Source organism: Symphalangus syndactylus, chromosome Y (assembly GCF_028878055.3).
Source record: "Symphalangus syndactylus isolate Jambi chromosome Y, NHGRI_mSymSyn1-v2.1_pri, whole genome shotgun sequence".
Classification (NCBI taxonomy): domain Eukaryota; kingdom Metazoa; phylum Chordata; class Mammalia; order Primates; family Hylobatidae; genus Symphalangus; species Symphalangus syndactylus.
This window is the reverse complement of record NC_072448.2, coordinates 27569245-27594000: the sequence shown is the minus strand read 5'-3', so window position 1 is coordinate 27594000 and position 24756 is coordinate 27569245. Positions and strand designations below refer to the sequence as shown.

The window sequence follows — 24756 nt, the reverse complement described above, 5'->3', positions numbered from 1 at the left end:
TACACATAAATTTGAAAGTTTAGATGAGATACATTAATTTCTTGAAAAACACAAATTAAGAAAACTAATTCAATATGCAATACTTTCTTTATAACCCCGTAACTATTAAGGGAATTCATTTGTAACATAAATTAAAAAAAAAATCAGGAATCTGGCTGGGCACAGTGGCTCATGCCTGTAATCCCAGCACTTTGGGAGGCCAAGGCGGGTGGATCACAAGGTCAGGAGATCGAGACCATCCTGGCTTACATGGTGAAACCCCGTCTCTACTAAAAATACAAAAATTAGCGGGGCATAGTGGCAGGCACCTGTAGTCCCAGCTACTCGGGAGGCTGAGGCAGGAGAATCGCTTGAACCCAGGAGGCGGAGGTTGCAGTGAGCCGAGATCGTGCCAGTGCACTCCAGCCTGGGCGACAGAGCGAGACTCCATCTCAAAAAAGAAAAGAAGTGCCTAAAGAATCAAAACAATATCTACACAATCTATTCTGAAAAAAACAGAAGAGGACAGAAAACTTTCCATTTATTTATGAAGGTAATAGCATCCTGATGCCAAAACCAGGTAAATATGGTACAAAACAATGAGTATTGCATAAATACTTACCAAAATATTATCAAATGGAATTCAGCAATATATAAGAAGCATTATACACCATGACCAAGTGGGGTTTATTCCAGAGATGTAAGACTAGGTAAATTTAGAAACAATCACTGCAATCCACTATCAGGGGAACCAGCCCCCAATATTTCAACGTAGGTTATTTTCTATTTTCCCTAAGTGTTGGCCTGTCTGAGAAATAAAGAGAAAGAGTACAAAGAGAGAAATTTTACTGCTGGGTATCTGGGGGTGACATCACATATCGGCAGGTTCTGTGATGTCCACCTGAGCCACAAAACAAGCAAGTTTTTATTAGGGATTTCAAAAGGGGAGGGGTGTAAAAATAGGGAGTGGATCACAGGTATCACATGCTTCAAAGGGCAATAAAAGATCACAAGGCAAAAGGGCAGAGCAGGATCACAAGGCAAGGGCGAAATTAGAATTACTGATGAGGGTCCATGTCCCACTGTGCATGCATTGTCTTGATAAACATCTTAATAGGAAACAGGGTTTGAGAGCAGACAACAAGTCTGACTAGAATTTACCAGGCTAGAATTTCCCAATCCTAGTAAGCCTGAGGGCACTGAAGGAGACCAGGGCGTATTTCATCCCTTCTCTCCACCACATAAGACACACTCCCAGAGTGGTCGTCTATAGGCCTACACCTGGGAATGCGTTCCTTCCCCAGCATTATCAATTACTAATATTCCTTGCTGGGAAAAGAATTCAGTGATATTTCTTGTACTCACACGTCTGTCTATAGACTCCTTGCAAGAAGAAAAATATGGCTGCATTCTGCCTAACCCTGCAGGCAGTCAGACCTTATGGTTATCTTTCCTTTTTCCCAGAAAATTGCTGTTATTCTGTTCTTTTTCAGGGTGCCCTGATTTCATATTGTTCAAACACCCATGTTTTACAATCAGATTTCATATTGTTCAAACACACATATTTTACAAACAATTTGTACAGTTAACACAATCATCACAGGGTCTGGAGGTGACATACATCCTTAGTTTATGAAGATGATGAGATTAAGAGATTAAAGTAAAGACAGGCATAGGAAATTATAAGAGTATTGATTGAGGAAGTGATAAATGTCAATGAAATCTTCATAATTTATGTTCAGAGACTGCAGTAAAGACAGGCATAAGAAATTACAAAAGTATTAATTTTGGGAACTAATAAATGTCCCTGAAATCTTCACAATTTATGTTCCTCCGCTGCAGCTTCAGCTGGTGCCTCTGTTTGGGGTCCCTGACTTCTTGCAACAATCCATCACATTAACAGGCTAAAAAAATCACACAATCATATCAAAGTAGAAAAAGCATTTGTCAAACTTCAATAGCTACTCATGAGAAAAAGTCTCAGAAAAATAGGAATAGAGAAAAGCTAACACTGTACGTCATGAAAAAGACAGAATGTGTATTAGTCCGTTTTCACACTGCTATGACAACACTATCCCAGACTGGGCAATTTTGTTTTTTTTTTTTTAAATGGAGTCTTGCTGTGTCGCCCAGGCTGGAGTGCAGTGGCACGCTTTCAATCTCTGCCTCCTGGGTTCAAGCGACTCTTCTTCATCAGTCTCCTGAGTAGATGGGACTACAGGTGCAGGCCACCACACCTGGCTAATTTTTGTATTTTTAGTAGAGACGGGGTTTCACCATATTGGTCAGGCTTGTCTGGAACTCCTGAACTCATGATCCGCCAGCCTCAGCCTCCCAAAGTGCTGGGATTACTGGCGCGAGCCACTGTGTTGGGCGAGACTGGGTAATTTATAAAGGAAATAGGTTTATTTTTATTTTATTTTATTTTTTTTTTTTTGAGACAGAGTCTTGCTCTGTCACCCAGGCTGGAGTGCAGTGGCGCAATCTCGGCTCACTGCAAGCTCTGCCTCCCGGGTTCACGCCATTCTCCTGCCTCAGCCTCTCCGAGTAGCTGGGACTACAGGCGCCCGCCACCACGCCAGGCTAATTTTTTGTATTTTTAGTAGAGATGGGGTTTCACCGTGGTCTCTATCTTCTGACATCGTGATCCGCCCGCCTCGGCCTCCCAAAGTGCTGGGATTACAAGCGTGAGCCACCGCGCCCGACCAGGAAATAGGTTTAATTGAGTGACAGTTTCACACAGCTGAGGAGGCTGCAGGAAACTTACAACCACGGCAGAAGGGAAATGGGAAGCAAGGACGTTCTTTACATGACAGCAGGAGAAAGAACTATGGACAAAAGACGAACTTGCCAAATACTTATAAAACTGTCAGACCTCATGAGAACTCACTCACTATCACCAGAACAGTATGGGGGAAGCCACCCCCATGATCCAATTACCTCCCATCAGGTTTCTCCCACAAAGTCAAAGGAATTAGAATAATTATTTATAATCTAGGAGGAACAAGCAGTCTGATTTCAAGACTATTGTAGTACATGGTTGTATTCTTGTACTATTGTATTATTACTACAGTAATTAAGACTGTATAGTATTGGCAAGGAGATGGGCATATGGATTAATAGAGAGAATGGAAAAATAAACCCACACAAATATTCTCAACAGGTTTTTGACAAAGTTGCATAAATAGTAATTCCATGAAAGAAAAATAAGTCTCATGACTTCACAAAAGTGAACTTAAAATGGATCACAGATATGAATGTAAAATGTAGAACTATAAAAATTTAAGGAAAAAACGTGGAAGATAATCTTTCCGAACTAGGGCTAGACAAATAGTTTTACAGTTGACAGTGAAACATGATCCAGAGATCTTGTAAAAGCTGGTTCATGTTTCCTCGTTTCATCTCCTGCTGTGTCAGTTGCTTTGGCTGGTACAGAGGCTGACCAAATAGAAATAGAAATAAGAGAGCACTAAAGGCAATGATTTGGGTCATGTTTTTACTTTTTATGTGACAAAGAAATGACAGAATCGGTGGCCAGGTGCAGTGGCTCATGCCTGTAATGCCAGCACTTTGGGAGGCCAAGGGGGGCAGATCACCTGTGGTCAGGAATTCAAGACCAGCCTGGTCAACATGGTGAAACCCCACCTATACTAAAAATTAGCTGGGCATGGTGATGTGCACCTATAATCCCAGCTACTCAGGGGGCTGAGTCAGGAGAATCACTTGAACCCAGGAGGCAGAGGTTGCAGTTAGCCGAGATCATGTCACTGCACTCCAGCCTGGGTGATAGAGTGAGACACTGCCTCAAAAAAAAAAAAGAAAAGAAAAAAAAGAAATGAGAGAAAAGGAAAGAAAGGGAGAGAGAGAAAGAGAGGAAGAAAGAGATAGAGAAAGGAAAAGAAAAAAGGAATGAGGAAAAAGAAAGAAAGGGAGAGACAGAGAAAGAGAAAAAGAAAAAGACAGAAAGGAAGAAAGGAAAGAAAGAAAAAGAAAGAAAGAGAAAGAAGAGAGAAAGAAAGAGAAGGGAGGGTAGAATGATAAGAAAGGAAAGAAATAAAGAAAATTGTCTTGAAAGAGTCTCTTGGCTCACTAGAACTCTGGTGAGTTCTTCTACAGGAAAATCAGAGTCTCTTGTGTGTGACCACCAAAATCACCTGACATATTGACGGTGTCAAAGAGATAATAAATCCACCCCCATCCCTGATGTAAGGCAAATACAAACCTCATTGACATTCCTAGGTGGTTTGAGTTTTTGCTTGAGAATAGGCAGGGAACCCCGGGAACAACTTCCTCCTCATCAGGTGCCTGGTCCTGGACCCTCTTCTTAATCCTTTAGAACAGTGCTTCCCAAACTTTAGCATCAGAGTCACTTGAGGGCTTATTCAAGCACAGGCGGCTGGGCCCCACCCTCAGCAATTCTGATTCAATAGATCTGAGGTTGGGCCTGGAATTTGGCCTTCTGCTTGTAGAACCCTAATCCCTCACCCCTTACTCTCCTATGCAGTGTCCACTGTGACTAACATGCCACTATTTGCTTAAAGTGCCTGGAGAGAACCCGTGGATAGAAGGGAAAAAAAAAAAGTATGAAATGAAAAGAAAATGTCTGCATTCCCTTCCTTAAAAAAAAATGTATCTTATAACAAACATATGATTGGCCCCTGGGGCACACAGCCAGTCTTAAGCTAAACAGGTTTCACTAGACAATATCCCTCCTGTATGCTTGTTATGGATATTTCCACTGAACAAAAGAATCAAGAAGTAAGGACAGCCCAGGCTGATAGAGCGTTAGACTGGTGGACTGATGACAAACATGGTTCTCTGTTGCCTCTCAAAGACACTTTTGATTCAACAGCAAACATATACACAGAGGACAGCAATTTTGAAACATGCAGCATTGGAAACACCTAAAAGTTATCATCAGTGGATAGGATTTCCTGGCAGTTTCCTCGTCATGCAATGTAGTTGTGATGGAATTGACAGAGAAAGAACAAAAAACGTTTGTTTTGTTTTTAGCTGAGGAAGTGCTCAACACACCTGCGATCCACTCACCTTTTACTTTGCGTCTGTTTTCCATTGTGACAGGAAAACCTTTCCTACTTTTTCACGAGTCCTCTGTTGGCTGTTTTTTGTTTTGTTTTGTTTTTTTGTTGCTGTTGTTGAGACAGAGTCTTGCTCTGTCCCCCAGGTGGGAGTGCAGTGGCGCGATCTCGGCTCACTGCCAGCTTTGCCACCTGGTTCACGCCATTCTCTTGACTCAGCCGTCCGAGTAGCTGGGACTACAGGAGCCCGCCAACATGCCTGGCTAATTTTTTGTATGATTAGTAAAGACGGCATTTCATCGTGTTAGCCAGGATGGTCTCGATCTCCTGACCTCATGATCCGCCCACCTCGGCCTCCCAAAGTGCTGGGATGACAGGCGTGAGCCACCGCGCCTGGCCCATTGGCTGCTGAGAGGTTTCCAGACAATGTTTTATTTTAACAAGGAAAATGGAATGGCTGAGGAAATACAGGAAAATGAATCAATTTTATGGAATATCAGTATGGAATTGTTGATCCGTATTGGTTTCTGCTCCTCGCGTGTTGAAGGCCTCTAATTCCCCAACAGTCTTTGTTCGGTCATCCAGCGTCCTTTCACTTCCATCTCAAGAGGCTAGAAAGCCACAGCAGTCCTTGTCTCAGTATTGGATCACACTTGTGGCTGTGATCTCTGAGCAGGCTGACAGGGAGAGACTGGAGGATAAATCAGCAGACAGATATTTTCCCTCTGTTCTTTGGCCCAGACAACAAAACTAATGTAAAAAAAAAAAAAAAAAGGAAAACAAAGATGATGCCAGGAGCGGTGGCTCACGCCTGTAATCCCAGCATTTTAGGAAACTGTGGCAGTTGGATCACCTGAGCTCTGGAGTTCAAGACCAGCGTGGCCAACATGGTGAAACCCCGTCTCTGCTAAAAATACAAAAATTATTCAGGCCTGATGGCATGCGCCTGTAATCCCAGCTGCTGAGGCAGGAGAATCGCTTGAACCCGGGAGGCAGAGGTTGTAGTGAGCCGAGATCGCGCCACTGCACTCCAGCCTGGGCTACAGAGGGAGACTCCGTCTCCAAAAATAAATAAATAAATAAATAAATAAATAAATAAATAAATAAATAAATCGAAAGCCCGCGAGGCACTTTTCCCCCTTCTTCTTTGTCTTTCCTTCTTTTTAATCATAGTACAAAATGGGAGTGAATGTGAACCGCCAGTGGATGTGCACACTTTTGTTTGGGTTCAAGAGACCCTGTTGGGATCCCATTCTTCCTCATTTCTTTTTCACCTTCCTTTTGCCGCCGCAATCGCCTTCCGTGATGTTGAAGCTCACAGCACAGAGATGGGTTATAAATGGAGCCAACCCATTGGGTTACGTCTTTACTGTCTATATGTGCAGAAATAGGATAGAAAAAGGTGTGGAGGCAGAAGTCTATGTTGCTTGAAAATTAGGTTTGAGCACTGCCAGAGCAAAACCACCCTTTGGAGGTATGGGGGATCAAACCTGGGGCCTCATACATGCAAAACATGGGAGCTACCACCGAGCTACACCCCGTTCCTGAAAAACCCTTTTTGTAATAATTTTCAGGAGGTAACTTTCTTTTTCTGGGTATTATGGAGCATATGCAACTGCTGTGAGTAGAAGATACTTGATACTAATGGGGGATACAAATTATTTAGACTACTGTATACGACTTGAAATGGAAGGTGACTGTAATCCCAGCTACTGGGGAGGCTGAGGCAGGAGAATCTTTGAACCCCGGAGGCAGAGGTTGCAGTGAGCCCAGATCACGCCACTGCACTTCAGCCGGGGCATCGGAGCAAAACTCAATCTCAATCTCAATAAAATAAAATAAAATAACTTCCTAGGTTTAAGACATTTAATAATTTATTTAATGTCAGCACTTCATGGAAGATTTCAGTGGAATATGCAATCAAAGGAGAGAGTGATGCATATATATGTGTGTGTGTGTGTGTGTGTGTGTATTACATTTATCGGATTTTCAACAGCAAAAATTTGGAGTTCTGCACACCCTTCTGGGATTGGCATGCAAGTGTTGTATAAGGGTTGCATTAGCTGGGAGCTGTGGCTTATGTCTGTAATCCCAGCACTTTGGAAGCCCAAGGGAGGCGGATCACCTTAGGTCGGGAGTTCGAGACTAGTCTGACCAACATGGAGAAACTCCGTCTCTACTAAAAATACAAATTTAGCCAGGCATGGTGGCAAATGCCTGTAATCCCAGCTACTTGGGTGACGGAGGCAGGTAAATCGCTTGAACCCAGCAGGCGGATGTTGGGGTGAGCTGAGTTCGCTCCATTGCACTCCAGCCTGGGCAACAAGAGTGAAACTCCATAAAAAAAATAAATAAATAAAAATAAGGTTCTATTAGACAAAACTGAAAAAAAGACCTACTGAAACCAAGGACCTTTAGATCTTCAGTCTAACGCTCTCCCAACTGAGCTATTTCGGCTGCTCTGAACCTATTCTTTTAGCTATTTCTTCAAAATATAAAAACTGTCATTTTTAGGGTCAGTATATCTTGCAATTCTGTTGTCTTCAGTATCACCTGTCATTCACTCACCCCTTCATCCCCAAAATACAGATTCTTCTCCAATTTATGTCTCAAAATAGGACCCAATTTTAAGGACAATGAATGGGTTAGCAAAAGTCGGGGAAAGAAAAGGCAAAGGTGAAGAATAGATCAAAGCAAGACCGTGCTTCCCTACATGGTCACTGCTAAGAAAACCAAGGGAATTCAAAAGAAAATTTTCTAGGCTTCTCCTTTTCTCTGCACTCTTGTTTTTCTGTCTTGCTCTTCAACAATATGGCAAAAACGAACAGAGGATTATTGGGCACATTAATATGGTGGTGGGTTTATAGCTTCCAACTAAAGAAATCCTGAGTGAGACAATTCATTTTCGCTATTCCCTTCCTTTCACTGGTCTCGTGCTGGCACATCCACCTTGGGTGATACAGAGACCTAGGGAGTGGAAATGGAAAGTATGTTTATTTTAGTGTGACCACACAAAACATGCTTTTAAAAGGAGAAAAGTATAGAATGGTGAGAATTGTGAAAAACAGATGAACGTGTACGCTTTTGAACCCTATGCAAGCCAAGGACACACTACTACTGAACCACATCTCTCGCTACAGAAACGTGTGAAGATCTTTTTTGACGCATTAGTCATATTTCTGAGAGGTCTTCAAAGACATGATAAGTTGGCTGCATACAAAATCCACTGTCTCGTATCTCTCTAATTCTTACCTCTAAACTATATCTCTTGAAGCTGCTAGGAGAAATGAAAGAGAATCACAGACCAAATCACACTGTTTCTGCTTCTAGAACATTTCATCCCGTCAGTTTTATTCTGAGTTTTCCTCTCCAGCAAACTGCCTGGGGGCATCTTTTCCCACAGCCAAGAGGTAAGATGTCCAGATGGAACTTTCTCTGGGGTCTTCAACCTGTCTGTCTCCATTTCTTCTCTTTCATCTGCTTACAAAGTTTTTCAAGCCCCATCTTCTTTAAGAACAGATGATGAGCCACAGTCTAGGAGAAGATATTTCAATACTTATATTTTACTAAGGATCTTTATCTGGAATAGGTTAAGAACTTCTACAAAGCACTAAGAAAAAGACTAAAACTTCAATAAGAAAGAGCAAATTAATATGCACTTCACAAAAAATTGCTATTGAGTAATATAAAATATGTTTGACATCTTTTGCTGTAAAGGAAATGCAAATTAAAAACACAACAAGCCTGGGCATGGTGGCTCACACCTATACTCCCAGCACTTTGGAAGGTCAAGTCGGGTGGATCACCTGAGGCCAGAAGTTCAAGACCAGCCTGGCTAACCTGGTCTCTACTACAAATTCAAAAATTTAGACGGCCACATGCCCCTGAGGTCCCAACTACTCAGGAGGCTGAGTATCTCATGAGATTATCATGAGAATATCATATCATGAAAACCTCTTGATCCTGGGAGGAAAATGCTACAGTGAGCCGAGATTGTGCCACTGCACTCCAGCCTGGGCAGCAGAACAAGACACCATCAAAAAACAAACAAACTAACAAAAACAAACAAAAAACCACACACAAAATAATACTACTCTTCATTGGAATCATTTAACCTAAAAAGTGGATAATATCAAGTGTTGCTCAGTATGTGAAGCAATTGGAACATGCATACATGGCTGATGAGACTGTAAACTGCTATATCTACACTGGGAAACTATCTGAAAATATCAACTAAAACTGAATATATATATATATATAAAACCTATGACCCCAAAACTAGACAGTTACACTTAGACCCAAGAGAAGTGCATGAGCACTTCCCTTGAAGGACATGTATCAGAACATTTACAGCAGGATTAGACATTTCAACCAAAAACTAGGGATGCTGCAAATGTACTTGGACAGTAAAACGAATTACTAAATCATGATGTACAGTATTCAGATAATGGAATACTCTAGAGCAATAGAAAATAACTATTGCTACTAGCAACAATATATAGAAAATGAATCTAATTTTTTTTTTTTACAAAAATTGAGTGAAAGAATCCATACTTGAATACAGATTTGCTATGGTTTGAAAGTGTCCCCTCCAAAGCTTGGGTGTTGTCATGTGATAATTATCAAGAGATAGGGCCTTTAAGAAGATTAAGCCATGAGGGTTCCATCCTCATGAATAATACTAGGTACCCTTATAATAAGACTTGACAAAGGAAGTTCATCTCTCTATTGTTCTCAGTTTTCTGCCATGTGAGGACACAACAAAAAGGCCATCACCAGACAACAGAGCCAGTGCCTTGATTTTGGACTTCTCAGCCTCCAGAACTGTGAGAAAATAAGTTTCTGGGCCAGGAGCCATGGCCCTCTCCTGTAATCACAGTATTTTGGAAGGCCATGGAGGATGGATCACCTGAGGTCAGGAGTTCAAGACCAGCCTTGCAAACATGGTGAAACCCCATCTCTACCAAAAATACCGAAAAATTAGCCAGGCGTGGTGGCACTCGCTTGTAATCCCAGCTACACAAGAGGCCGAGACAGGAGAATTGCTTGAACCCAGGAGGCAGAGGTTACAGTGAGCCTAGATCATGCCACTCTACTCCAGCATGGGCAACAAGAGTGAAAGTCTGTCAAGAAGAAGGAAAGAAAGAAAGAAAGAGGGAGAGAGAAAAAGAGAGAGAGAAGAAGGAAGGAAGGAAGGAAGGAAACAAGTTTTTGTTCGTTACAATATACCAGTCTTGAGTGATTTTGTAGCAGCCCCAAATAGACTACCATCATTTGATATGATCCATTTAAAACATAAGAAAAATAATCTGTGGAGGTGGAGGTCAGAGTTAGGACAATTGAAATAGGGAAAACGCAGCTGTTGGTTGCTGGAAAATTCAGTATCTTGGTCTGAGTTTTGGTTATATATATAATAAGCCATAAGCTGAATAGGTTTCATGTGTTTTATTTTATATAAATGAGGGCTTAAATTTAAATACAATAAAAAAGAAGGTTCTCCTAGATAACTTCCTATCCTCCAGTACATTCTCTCTCTTCCTTACGGTTGTTTCGTTTTGTTTTGTTTTTGAGACAGAGTCTCGCTCTGTTGCATCCTGAAGATTATTAAGACTTCGATGGACTGGATGGCAGAGTGAGTCTAAGTGCCACATCCCTCCGTTGCTTCCTCTGGGTATGAGAGAAGAGAGGTATGTTTCTTGTCCCTAGGGAGGTAGACTCGACCAGGAGGGGACCTGCTTCATTTTGGCCAGGCTGTCATGGCTTCCAGAGCACCTCGCCGCTATTTCCGTCGCTCTAGAGACATGCTGAGCTCTTTGGAGGAGTACATGACGTTGGGTTTTGGTTTGCGCTTCAGGAACTGCTGATACTGTAGCTTCTGAGGGAGCTGCAGGGATTTCCCGATTTCCTGTGTGCCTGTGTTAAAAGTTAGAAGCGGGATCTGCTGGCATCTTTGAAACTGAGCCTGACGGTGGAAACATCCAATTTTATTAGTTTTTGCTTGAAATGCAAAAGATGAGAAAAAAAGTTCCCGTTTGCTCCACATATTTCTCTTAGAATGAAGCGGATTGAAAGTGAACTTAACCTTGAAGAAATTCCCCCTGGCGTTTGCAAAGAGCTCCTTTATGCCTCACGTCCAGCTTGGCTCAAAAGGACTCTAAGGAGCCGGAGAGCTGCTGAGGAAAGGCGGAGTCACAGTACAATCGGTGTTAACTACGTGTGCAGCCACCGTCTCCTTAGTCATATTACAGGTGCAGAGGCAGTATAGGTGGATCCCTCACAAGTCGAGTGGGTTGACCTCAGATTGACTTTAGAGATGGTTTGTGACCACCTGATAGATGGTAGCCGTTACAGCATTTAGAAAGTGAGTAAAAGAAAGGATGCATACGGAGGCCCACACACTTGCTTGGCTTCTGCAGATGGAGAGAGAGAGGTCGCTTTTCTGCCTTCTGGGTGTTGAGTAACATTTTTTTTTTTTCCTTTGTTGGCATGAAATAGAGCTGAAAATAAAAGCAGACTTTCTTTTAACAAGATAGTATTAACATGCTTGCAGAGTATTTCCCTGTGGATTTCTGCTTAGCACGGTGATACCACAAAGAGCTCTAATCTGGAGGTATGGGTTGTTTCCTAGCTTAGAAGGAGGTCAATCCTGGAGAGTAAGTACCGTGAGGTACAAAAGGATCCTTTGGGATTGGAAGAATAAGCATTCATTACTTTCATTTATGTAAAAAAACAAAATGAACTTTCTCCTATACTGACTGAATTTGGCCCCTGGAGTTCAGAGTGTTTGCATCTCACACCAGAAGCTTCCTCAGAGGACCCAAAGAAGTACTTTTTACTTCCGCCAAATTTCAGCTGAGGTGACTGCTATCTTTTCATCATTTGCTGTGTGTTTTTAGTTAAATCATTTAAGCTTCAGAGTTTGCAGATCTCCAATGGAAAAAGTGACCACTAGCACATCAAATAGTCAACCCCTGGCAGTGTAATCTTTTAGTGAAAGCTTGTAGGGCTTCTGCAACCTGGTTAGGGGGAGTTAGAAAAGGAAACAGAAAAGGACTTGAGCCTTTTAGCTTCCGACCTGAAATCAGACTTGGGCCACACAGTTCTAAGTTTTCTGATGATTTCTTTTACAGCTAGAAATAGGCTGGATGGCCAGGAATACTACTTTCTTCCCCCATGCATGGTCCATGTTAGTTATTGATGGGACTGCTTAGAAAGAATAGGTGGATAATCCTAAGCAGCAAATAACCTCAAGTGAATAAACATGGGTCACCTCTGTGTATGAGAGAGAAATGCGGAGGCCAACACAATTCACCTTGACAGAAAATTCCAAAGTTGCGGAATATCATGGACCACTTCTTCCTGGCGTCCTGGGGAAGAAAACAAAACCTGGATGTACTGGGGATTGAGCCCAGGGCGTCATGCATGCTCTACCACTGAGCTCTACCCCCTCGGCAACCTAGATCCTTCAGAAAACCCTTTGGTGACCGCCAATATCTGAGCCTGCCCTCTGTGTCAGGATAATCACGATGTTTCCAATTCTGCTGTTAATTCCCTACATGAAGCGCTTCCTCTTTTAGGCACGGCTATACCAAAAGAAAGGTAGCTTAGCCCGGCACTGTGGTTTATGCCTGTAATCAGAACTTTGGGAGGCTGAGGCGGGTGGATCACAAGGTCAGGAGTTCAAGACGAGCCTGGACAAGGTGGTGAAACCCTGTCTCTACTGAAAATATGAAAATTAGCCAGGCGTGGTGGCAGGCGCCTGTAATCCTAGCTACTCGGGAGGCTGAAGTACAGAATTGCTTAAACCCAGGAGGTGGAGGTTGCAGTGAGCCGAGATCATGCCACTGCACTCCAGTCTGGGTGACAGAGCGAGACTCCGTCTCAAAAAACAACAACAACAACAAAAGGTAGCTTAGTGGTAAAAATAAAGGCACTGTTCCTGATTTGTGGTCAGCCCAAGATCAACTCACCCCAAGGTGGGGTCTCCATCATGTTTGACTTCCTGGAGCATACTTCCATTCTATCATTTGAGTGTGTCCTGGTATACGACATTCTCTTGCAAATTTTCTGATCATAATTTTCTGTAATCTTTTGACTCTTGGAAGCATGTTGGTGTCTCATATAGTCAAAAAATAAACCTGACTCAAGTGTGTGTGAAAATACCCTAAAATTGAATACAAATAGAGGCAAACTAAAATTGCATTGTGAAAAAATAACATAATCTAACTGAAAAGGAAAGAACTGATCTATGAAAATGGTTTATACAGTTTGTTGTTCTAATCGTAAGATTAAAAAGAATTGCAAACAAATCTTGAACTCTGTATCAGGGTTATTTTTGTAGAGCTAGGGCTGTAAGAATTCTGAGATTTTGTGTGAATTTCAGGATTGGGAAAATGAGTGTGTGTGAGCAGGTGTGTTGTTGGAACCAGACTGTCACTGTAAGAGAAAGAAGGTAAAAAATAGTCCTGTTGGTGTTGATGGGAATTGGAGGCAACAGTATGAAATTATACATATGTAATTTTATAGGCTGGGCACGGTGGCTCACGCTTGTAATCCCAACACTTTGGCAGGCCAAGACGGGCAGCTCCCTTGAGGTCAGGAGTTCGAGAACAGCCTGGCCAACATGGTGAAACCCCGTCTCTACTAAAAATACAAAAATTAGCCAGATGTGGTGGTGTGTGCCTGTAGTCCCAGCTACTCGGAAGCCTGAGGCAGGAGAATCACTTGAACTTGGGAGGCGGACATTGCAGTGAGCCAAGATCCCACCACTGAACTCTGGCCTGGGCAACTTAGCCTTTTCTCAAAAAACAAAAAAAAAGTAAAATTTCCCTGCAGATCTGTCTGCTAACTAGGTCTAGAAGAAATACCTCAGAAACAATGAACAAAGATAAAAATGTTTTGATTTTCAAATACCATTCCCTACTAAAAGGCACCAGAGATACTAATAGAAAGTAGCTACTAGTGTCAACTACACTGACTCCAGGACTGGGCCAGGGAAACTACAAGGTGAAGCTAAGATATCTTGCTGTGCCAGAATGATGGGGATGATTGAAAAGAACACAGAAGTGGGCTTGAAGGAAATCTCATTGACCAAATCTGACACACTTTGAGCATTAATGATGACAATAAATGATTGTCAATCTTGGGAACTTAAATAAATAAATATGGAAGATGGGAACATTTTCCTTACAGTGGGATACCAGCTAATAATTGTGGAAGGAAGGATAAAATTTGAAAATCCCCATTAGAAAATTAGAAAATCTGGACACCATCAGAATGCTGATAAGTGCAGGCATAATTTAAGTCAATTCTAAAAGTATAGGTAGAATTTTGATGAGGATCAGGATATTTATATAGTCTCAGAGTATTTCCCTAGAGCTTACTTATTGATTACAATGGGGAAGATGATATTTTTGCAGCGAAGAAAAAGCAGCTACAAACTTAACCAAGTGATCAATGCTAACTTCACTAATAATGGGGAAAACTGACATCACATGACTCTTGGTGTGATAGAGGATAACATGATTTTTGTGACATTTCTCCCAGTTTCCATAACCTTAATCTTATCATAAGTAGCACAAATTAAGAAACATTCCATAAAACCACTGGCATATACTCTTCAAAAACATCAATGTTATGAAAGACAAGATTGAGCAACTGTTCTAAATTAAAGGAGACTAAAGAGTCAAGACAGTTAGATTCATATGTGTCTGTGAAATGGATCCTAGCTTGTGAGAGAAATTTCTATAAAAGACTGTATTGATACAATTAGTTAAATTTTTAAAGATCGTATATTAGATAATACTATTTTATCAATGTTAAGTTTACTGAATTTGATATTGTGCTGTGTTAAGGAATTGATCTTGTTTTAAGAAATACACAATGATGAATTTAGGGATTAAAAAGATATAATGTCTGAAAATCATTATCAAATAGTTTATAGAAACAATCTTTGAGCTATATATACCTCAAAGTACATATATATATACTTATATATGTGTATGTGTGTGCGTGTGTGTGTATATATATGTGTGTGTGTGTGTGTGTGTGTATATTCCTGTTGGGAGCAAGCCCCCCAAAATCTGGCCATAAACTGGCCCCAAAACTGGCCATAAACCAAACCTCTGAAGCACTGTAACATGTTCATAATGGCTCTAATGCCCAAGCTGGAGGGTTGTAGGTTTATGGGAATGAGGTCAAGGAACACCTGGCCCACCCAGGGCAGAAAATCGCTTAAAGGCATTTTTAAGCCACAAACAATAGCATGAGCAATCTGTGCCTTAAGGACATGCTCCTGCTGCAGTTAACTAGCCCAACCTATTCCTTTAATTCGGCCCATCCCTTCATTGCCCATAAGGTATACTTTTAGTTAATTTAATATCTATAGAAACAATGCTAATGATTGGTTTGCTGTTAATAAATAGGTCGGTAAATCTCTGTTCAGGGCTCTCAGCTCTGAAGGCTTTGAGACCCCTGATTTCCCCCTTCACACCTCTATATTTCTGTGTGTGTCTTTAATTCCTGTAGTGCCGCTGGGTTAGGGACTCCCTGACTGAGCTGGTCTTGGCATATTCCACTGTTGCTGATTGTCTGGTTGAAGAGGCAAGATGTTCAGAAATGATCCTAAGATATAGACAATATGTGCTTCTCAGGTGGTTCCCATTCCATTTTAAATGTTTCCAGGCAGGGAAAAAGATACAAATTTCTCAGTATATATTCAAATCTAACAGGTGTTTTATTCTATTTTCCTGCTTACACTCCCTATTTGTGAGTCAATCAACTAAGGACATCTGAAGGAGACAGAATTTAATTCTCAGAGTCAGGAAGTTAAGAGAGACTGCTTTGGTAGGAAAAGTAATAGTAAATTTCTTCTTTCTTGCATAAATAAAGAAGAAAAAGAAAGAAGAGACAGAGACAGGGAAAGAAATAGAAGGCATAACAATCCTAAATATGTATCCACCAAACAGCAGAGCTGCAACATATGTAAAGAGAAAAAAACAGTTAACTTTAAAAGAAATAGACAAATCGACAATTACTTTGGAGACTTCAAAACTTCTCTCATAATGATTGATAGAACAACTAAACAGAAAATCAGCAAGAATGTTGAAGAACTAGGCCGGATGTAGTGGCTCATGCCTGTAATCCCAGCACTTTGGGAGTCTGGGGCAGGGGAATCATGAGGTCAGGACATCAAGATCAACCTGGCTAACATGGTGAAACCCAGTCTCTACTAAAAAATACAAAAAAATTAGCCAGGCGTGGTGGCGGGTGCCTGTAGTCCCAGCTACTCAGGAGGCTGAGGCAGGAGAATAGCATGAAACCAGAAGGCAGAGCTTGTAGTGAGCCGAGATTGCAGCACTGCATTCCAGCCTGGGCAACAGAGTGGGACTCCACCTCAAAAAGAAAAATATATTGAAAACTCAAACTCAAAATCATCTTCAGCCACCAGAATTCAGTTAACATTTATAAAACAGTCCACACAAGAAGAGCAGAACACACATGTCAAAGGTAAAACATATCCTGGGCCATAAAACAAACCTCAACAAATTTAAAAGAATTAACCAATATGGTATGATGATTGACCACAATGAAATTAAACTAAAAATCTGTCACAAAAAGACAACAGAAAAATATCCAAATGCTTGGAAAATGAACAACACACTACTAAACAGTTCATAAGACAAAGAGAAAGCCATAGTAGACATCAAAAAATAAGTTAACCTGAATAAAACTGAAAATACAATATATTAAAAACTCCAAGACATCCTAAAGGAGTGCTGAGAGAGAAATAATACGCACTAAGTGCACACATTAGAAAAGAAAAAAGTCCCAAATCAGTCCTCTAAACTCTTACTTGAAGAAACCAGTTGGGAAAAAGAGCAAAATAACCCAAAGCAAATAGAAGAAAGGAAATAATGAAAAATAAAAGCAGAAATCAATGAAATGGAACACACGCACACACACAAAAAATAGAAAAACAAACAAAAAGCTGGTTCCTTTCAAGTATCAACAAAAGAAGAACTCTAGCAAGATAGAAATTTTCAGCAGAGAGATGACACAGTTTACCAACATCAGGAATAAAAAGAAGATATCATTGTAGACTCAGACGACATCAAAAGCATAAGGGAGGCTTGGTGCGGTGGCCCACGCCTGTAATCCCAGCACTTTGGGAGGCTGAGGTGGGCGGATCATTTGAGGCCAAGAGTTCCAGACCAGCCATGGCCAACATGGCAAAACCCCGTCTCTATTAAAAAGTCAAAAATTAACCAACCATGGTGGCGCATGCCTGTAATCTCAGCTACTTGGAAGGGTGAAGCATGAGAATCACTTAAACCCAGGAGACAGAGGTTGCAGTGAGCAGAGATGCCACCACTGCACTCCAGCCTCAGCGAAGAATGAGACCCTGTCTCACAAAAAACAAACAAAAAAAAACCCAAAAACCTCTATGGGGGTAGGGGAGGAGATCTCTTAGAACTAAAAATGAAATAAAGCAAGGTCACAGGATAACAGTCTACAGAAATAAATTATATCTCCAAATAATGGCAATGAACACGTGGATAGTGAAATTTAAAATGTAATACCCTGTATTTCCTAATAGCTAGAAGAGAAAATTTGGAATATTCCCAATGCAAAGAAATGAGAACTATCTGAGGCGATGGATTTCCTAATTCCCCATATTTAATTATCACAGATTGTACGCATCAAAACACCTCTCTTTGCCTCACAAATATGTGCAATCGTTATGTGTCAAGTAAACATATTTTAAAAAATACATTTTTTAGGGTGGCAGTGGCGGTTCTCGGGACCGGGGCCTTTTGTTTGGAGTGGCTGCGTGTTCGTGTGTGGGCGGGGGCCGGAGCCACCAGGTAGTCGGCCTTCCCAATCTTGCTCCATCCCAGCCGCCCCTCGCGGGGGTGGGGGACCGACCTGTGGGCCGGGCATCCCCTCAGGCGCTGCCGCCCCGCCCAGCCTGAGGGGAGGAATCCACCAGGCCTCACCTAGCGGCCCAGCCACCTCCGGAGTTGCAGCCTCTGCTCTCAGTGTTTCAGACCCGAGGCCGTCCCTTGCTCCTGGCGCCGAGGCCATGAAGATCAAAAATGCCAAGAAACCCCTCTCCCATGGTTTGGCATGGACATTGGGGGAATTCTAGTAAAACTCTCGTACTTTGAACCTATTGCTATCACAGCAGAGGAAGAACAAGAAGAAGTTGAGAGATTAAAAAGTATTCCAAAATATTTGATTCCTAATGTAGCATATGGATCCACCGGCATTAGGGATGTACACCTTGAACTGAAAGATTTAACACTTTTTGGCCGAAGAGAGAACTTGCACTTTATCAGGTTTCCAACCCAGGAACTGCCTACTTTTATCCAAATGGGAAGAGATAAAAACTTCTCAACATTACAAACGGTGCTATGTGCTGCAGGAGGTGGTGCCTGCAAGTTTGAAAAAGATTTTCACGCAATTGGAAACCTCTACCTGCACAAACTGGATGAACTTGACGGCCTTGTAAAGGGCTTGCTGTGTATAGACTGTTGGTTTCAATGGACATGCAGAGTGCTATTGTTTAGCTAATGCCGCATAACCTGAGCGATGCCAAAAGATGCCTTTTAACATGGATGATCCCTACCCACTGCTTGTAGTGAACATTGGCTCAGGAGTCAGTATTTTAGCAGTCCATTCCAAAGACATCTATAAACGAATGACTGGGACAAGCCTTGGAGAGGGTACCTTTCTGGGTTTATATAGTTTATTGACTGGCTGTGAAAGTTTTGAAGAGGCTCTTGAAATGGCATTCCAAAGGTGACAACACACAAGCTGACCATCTGGCCCATTATATTTCTGGAGGAGATCATGAAAGATTTGGTTTGCCAGGTTGGGCTGTAGCATCTAGTTTTAGGAATATGATTTATAAGGAGAAGTGAGAATCTTTTAGTAAAGAAGATCTGGCAAGAGCTACTTTAGTTACTATCACCAATAACTTCGATTCTGTGGCACGAATCTGTGCTGTTAATGAGAAAATAAACAGAGTTGTCTTTGTTGGAAACGTTTTATGTGTCAATACCCTGTCAATGGAACTTTTGGCATATGCACCGGATTTTTGGTCAAAACGTCAACTGAAAGCCTTGTTTCTAGAACATGAGGGATACTTTGGAGCAGTTAGTGCACTTCTTGGGCTGCCAAATTTCAGCTAAAGCACCAGGTCTCTCTCTCAGATAATAAATGTCATCCAAGAGGAGCTGAAACCAGAGGCATTATTACTGCATTGTTTGTCACTGGCAACCAAAGTATAAAAGAGTAGCATAAGCTGCTGAATGTTGCCATATTAAGGGAGAGAATTTAGTAATGTGAAAAAAATAATTTTAAAAAGACAGTAACTGTATAATCTCTGACGAAAAGGAAATACTTAGACGTAAATCTCACAAAATCTGAATAATGCTGAAAAAGACACAATGCAATGTAAGGCGGGCGTGGTGCCTCCAGCCTGTAATCCCAGCACTTTGGGAGGCCGAGGCAGGTGGATCACCTGAGGTCAGGAGTTCAAGACCAGCCTGGTCAACATGGTGAAACCCCATCTCTACAGAAATACAAAACTTAGCCAGGCATGATGGCAGATGCCTGTAATCTCAGCTATTCAAGACGCTGAGGCGGGAGAATTGCTTGAACCCGGGAAACAGAGATTGCAGTGAGCCAAACTGCACCATTGCACTCCAGCCTGGGTGATAAAGCAAGACTCCATTAAAAAAAAGGAAACTTACACGATGTAATGTACACAATGCTGAAGAAATAAGTTTAAAGAAACCAAAAATACAAAAAAAACCCTAAATAAATGGAGAGATGTACAGTGTTAACAGTTTGCAAAACTCAACATGGTTAAGATGGCAGTTCTTCTCAAATTGACATAGAGGTTCAATGAAATTCTTATCAAAATCCAAGCAAGATTTTTATTCTAAAATTTATGTAGGAAGTTAAAGGAATTAGAATAGCTAAAATAATCATTAAGAATAAAAATATAAGGGGAAGAAACAGTCAATTTGACTTCAAGACTATTGTATTACATTGTTGTATGCTTGTATCATTGTGTAAGAAAGGCAGGAAGCAAGTCCGGGCCCTCTGGCTCATGCCTGTAGCCTCAACAACACTTTGGAAGACTGAGGCGGGAGGATTGCTTGAGCCCAGGAGTTGCAGATCAGTCTGAGCAGCAAAGGGTGATCCTGACTCTACCAAAAAAAAGAAAAAATAAAAGCTGGTCACAGTGGGCTTGCTCCTGTGGTTCCAGATACTCAGGGAGGCTGAGGTGGGAGGGTCACTGGGTCACTAGATGTTGAGACTGCAGTGAGCAGTGATACTACCTCTGCACTCCAGCCTGGACTACAGAACAAGACGCTGACTCAAAATTTTGTTTTTTTGTTTTTGAGACAGAGTCTTGCTTTGTCACCCAGGCTGGAGTAAAATGGCACGATTTTGGCCCACTGCAATCTCTGCCACCTCCCAGTTTCAAGTGATTCTCCTGCCTCAGCCTCCCGAGTAGCTGGAATTACAGGCACCTGCCACCACACCCAGCTATCAACAAAAAATTTTTTTAATAAAAAAATTAAAAGATTGCCAACATTATGCCTTATACAAAAATGAACTCAAAATGGATCAAGGATGTAAACATAAAATGTAAAAGTATAAAACTTTTGGGACAAAACATGGAAGAAAATCTTTTGTATCTAGGGCAAGGCAAAGAGTTTTACAGTTGGCATGACAAAGAGTTTTACAGTTGGCATGGAGACATTATCCAGAGATCTTGTAAAGCTGGTTCTTCTCTTCCTCCTTCTCTCTCCTGCTGTGTCATTTCCGTTGGGTGATGCTGAGGCTGGAAACAGGAAATGCAAATAGAAGAGCATTAAAGGCAACTAATTGGGTTGTGTCTTTAGTTTTTTTTTTTTTTTTTTGAGACGGAGTTTCTTCCCTCTTGTTGCCCAGGTTGGAATGCAATGGTGCAATCTCAGCTCACTGCAACCACCGCCTCCTGAGTTTAAGCAATTCTCCTGCCTCAGCCTCCCAAGTAGCTGGGATTACATGCATGTGACACCACGCCCAGCTAACTATTTGTATTCAGTAGAGACGGGGTTTCACCTTGTTGGTCAGGCTAGTCTCGAACTCCTGACCTCAGTTGATCCACCTGCCTCTGCCTTCCAAAGTGCTGGGACTACAGGCGTGTGCCACCACACCAGGCCTGTTTTTAATTTTTATTTGATCAAGAAATGAGATAAAAAGAAAGAAAAAGAGAGAGAAAGAGAGGAAGAAAGAGAGAATGGAAGAGAGAGAAGAAATGAAAGAAAGAAAATTGGAAGAGTTGAATCATAGTTCTTTGAGGAGTGGATTTGAGCAGTGAGTCAGAGAAAAGTAAAAAATAAAAGTACACAGAGTTGAACCAGGGCCTCAAAAATGCAAAACACATGCTCCTCTATCACTGTCATATAAAGAAAAATCCAAGCTAAAATAAGAAGAGACAATGTCAAAAGAATGACTACTGCAATAGGAGAGCACTCAGCAATCTAAGCATCTCAAAATCAAACAGAAAACGCTTTTCTTTTCTTTTCCTTTTTTTTTTTTTTTTTGAGATGGAGTCTTGCTCTGTCACCCAGGCTGGAGTGCAATGGCACGATCTTGGCTCACTGCAGCCTCTGCCTCCTGGGTTCAAGCAATTCTCCTGACTCAGCCTCCTGAGTAGCTGGGATTACAGACGCAACACCACGCCTGGCTAATTTTTGTATTTTTAGTAGAGACGGGGTTTCACCATGTTGGTAAGTATGGTCTCTAACTCCTGACCTCGTGATCCAGTCCCTTGGCCTCCTAAAGTGCTGGGATTACAGGGGTGATCCCACCATGCCGGCCTACGCTTTTCTTTTATAGGTAGGGAGGGCTAGGCAAAACTTTAGCAAAACTTTTAAAGGAAATAGGGCAGGCAAGGGGGATAGGACTAGCAGGATCTCACACCGAGTGTCTCTCTTGTGGTCAGCCAAAGAGAATAAGCAGATAAGGGGCAGAGTCTGCTTTTTAGTGCTTACCCAGGCTTGGGCAAGCAGAGTTCAGGAGCCTGCAAGGAGAACGGTAGAAGAATGGAAGAAGTTTAGGGGCCTGACTAAAGTTTGGTTAAAACAAAGCAGAAAATAAGAAATGGTTTCCCGTTGACCAGCACTTGGTCTTCACTAAGCTACACACCTAACTCTTCACTGAGGGCACTTTGATTTTCTGAAGCCTTGAATCCTTCATGATTTGTTATTCGTGTTAACTGTAAAAGATGGTCTTACCACTTTTTTTTCTGCATAGGGCTTGTGATGGAAGAAAAGTAGTAGAAATAAAAATCAGGTAATAGCTGCATGCAGTTTACATTGCAGTTCTAAGCAGATTAATTGTTAAAGCTTCAGTCCTCTCTTATGAGTAATAAGAATCAAGTCTTGATTTGGGGCGTTTCTGTTTTCCTTCAGAAATATCTTACCCTAGGAGGCAAGGATATTAAAAGTAAGGTTTTCCCTGGCTAAATACTTTGTGTTTTTTTTGCTCAAGAAGATTTGACAAGATTTGTTGGCAAAAACTGACATTGGGAGAGACACAGAGAAACTCATTTAGCATTTTGTTAAGAAGGGTCTCCTTTCCAGGAGCGATGGCTCATGCCTGTAATTCCAGCACTTTGGGAGGCTGAGGTGGGCAGATCACTTGAGGTCAGGAGTTTGAGACCAGCCTGACCAACATGTCAAAACCCCATCTCTACTAAAAATACAATTTTAGTATTTTCAGTATTTTAGTACAAATACTAAAAATAAAATTTTTGTATTAGCTGGGCATGGTGGCAGGTGCCTGTTACCCCAGCTACTCAGGAGACTGAGGCAGGAGAATCACTTGAACCCAGGAGACAGAGGTTGCAGTGCGCCGAGATTGCAACACTGCACTCCATCCTGGGTGACAGAGTAAGACTCCCTCTCAAAAAAAAAAACAAAACAAAAACAAAGAGATGGTAAATCCAACCCCACCCCTGACGTAAGGTGAATAAAAACTTCACTGTCTTTCCTAAGTTTGAGTTTTTGATTGAGAATAGGCAGAGAATCCCAGGAACAACTCTTCCTCCTTAGCAGGTGCCTGACCCTGGGACCTCCCAAAACTTCTAGAGCAGTGCTTTGCAAACTTTAGAATCAGAGTCACTTGAGGGCTTATTCAAACATGGGAGCCTGAGACCCATACTCAGCATTTCTGATTCAACAGACATAAGGTTGGGCCTGAAATTTATTATTCTGCTTGCAGCACCCTAATCCCCCACCCCTTGCTCTCCTATGCAGTGTCCACTGTGGCTAACATGCCACCGTTTGCCTTGAGAGAACCAATGCATACCAGGAAATTAAAGAAGAAAAAGTATGAAACAAAAAGAAAATACATGGCGTGTGTGTATTACCTTCCTCCGAAAAATGTATCTCAAAACAAACATATGATTGGTCTGGAGGCACACACAGAGCCAGTCCTCAGCTAAGCAGGTTTCACCGACAGTATCCCTCCTGGATGCTGGTTATAGATATTTTCACTGGACAAAAGAATCAAGTAAGGGCCTGTCAGCCTCATAGAATGTATCTACCATGCCAGCCTGATAGGCTGGTGGACTAGGAACAAACATCATACTCTCTTGCCTCTCAAAGACACCTTAATTCAACAGGAAGTAAGTACAGAAAGAACAGCAGTTTTGAAACCATACACCATTGGAAACCCTAAAAGGTATCTTGAGGGCATAGGATTTCTTGGGAGTTTATTGTGGGAAGTCAGGGACACCAAACGGAAGGACCAGCTGGAGCCGTGGCAGAGAAACATAAATTGTGAAGATTTTATTTTAATATGGACATTTATCAATTCCTAAATAATACTTTCATAATTTATTACACCTGTAATCTCTTAATCCTGTTATCTTCATATGCTGAGGATGTACATCACCTCAAGACCACTGTGATAACTGTGTTAACTGTAAAGATTGACTGTGAAACATATGTGTTTGAACAATGTGAAATCAGCGCACATTGAAAAAGAACAGAAGAACAGTGATTTTTAGGGAAGAAGGGAAAACAACTATAAGGTCTGACTGCCTGCGGGGTCGGGCAAAAAGAACCATATTTTTCTTCTTGCAGAGAGCCTACAAACAGACGTGCAAGTAGGGAAGATATCACCAAATTCTTTTCCTAGCGAGGAATATTGATATTAATACTCTGGGAAACGAATGCATTCCTGGGGGGGAAGTCTATAAACAGCCGTTCTGGGAATGTCTGTCCTATGTGATTGAGATAAGGACTGAGATACGCCCTGGTCTCCTGCTGTACCCTCAGGCTTACTAGGATTGGGAAACTCCATCCTGTTAAATTTGTGGTCAGACCGATTCTCTGCTCTCAAACCCTGTTTCCTGTTGTTTAAGATGTTTATCAAGACAATACGTGCACTGCTGAACATAGACCCTTATCAGAAGTTCTGCCTTTTGCCCTTTGTACTGTTTCCTCAGAAGCATGTGAACTTTGTTATGCTTTTTGCCCTTTGAAGCATGTGATCTTTGTACCTACCTACACCCTGTTCATACACCACCTCCCCTTTTGAAATCCTTAAAAAAACTTGCTGGTTTTGAGGCTCGGGTGGGCATCACAGTCCTACCGATATGTGATGTCACCCCTGGTGGCCCAGCTGTAAAATTCCTCTCTTAGTATTCTTTCTCTTTCTTTCT

General features: G+C 41.7%; 1 long non-coding RNA gene and 2 pseudogenes across 1 annotated transcript; 1 reads left to right on the top strand and 2 right to left on the bottom strand.

The window, feature by feature from the left end:
* Positions 1-24756, bottom strand: part of LOC129476731 (septin-7-like) — a 172681-nt pseudogene that overhangs the window by 47868 nt on the left and 100057 nt on the right.
* Positions 18103-19228, top strand: LOC129476798 (pantothenate kinase 3-like; annotated as a pseudogene).
* On the bottom strand, positions 20823-22506 carry LOC134736129 (uncharacterized). The gene is made up of 3 exons (XR_010119875.1): positions 22322-22506; positions 22079-22107; positions 20823-20880 (listed from the first exon to the last, which is right to left on the bottom strand). It is a non-coding gene; the product is annotated as an uncharacterized lncRNA (long non-coding RNA).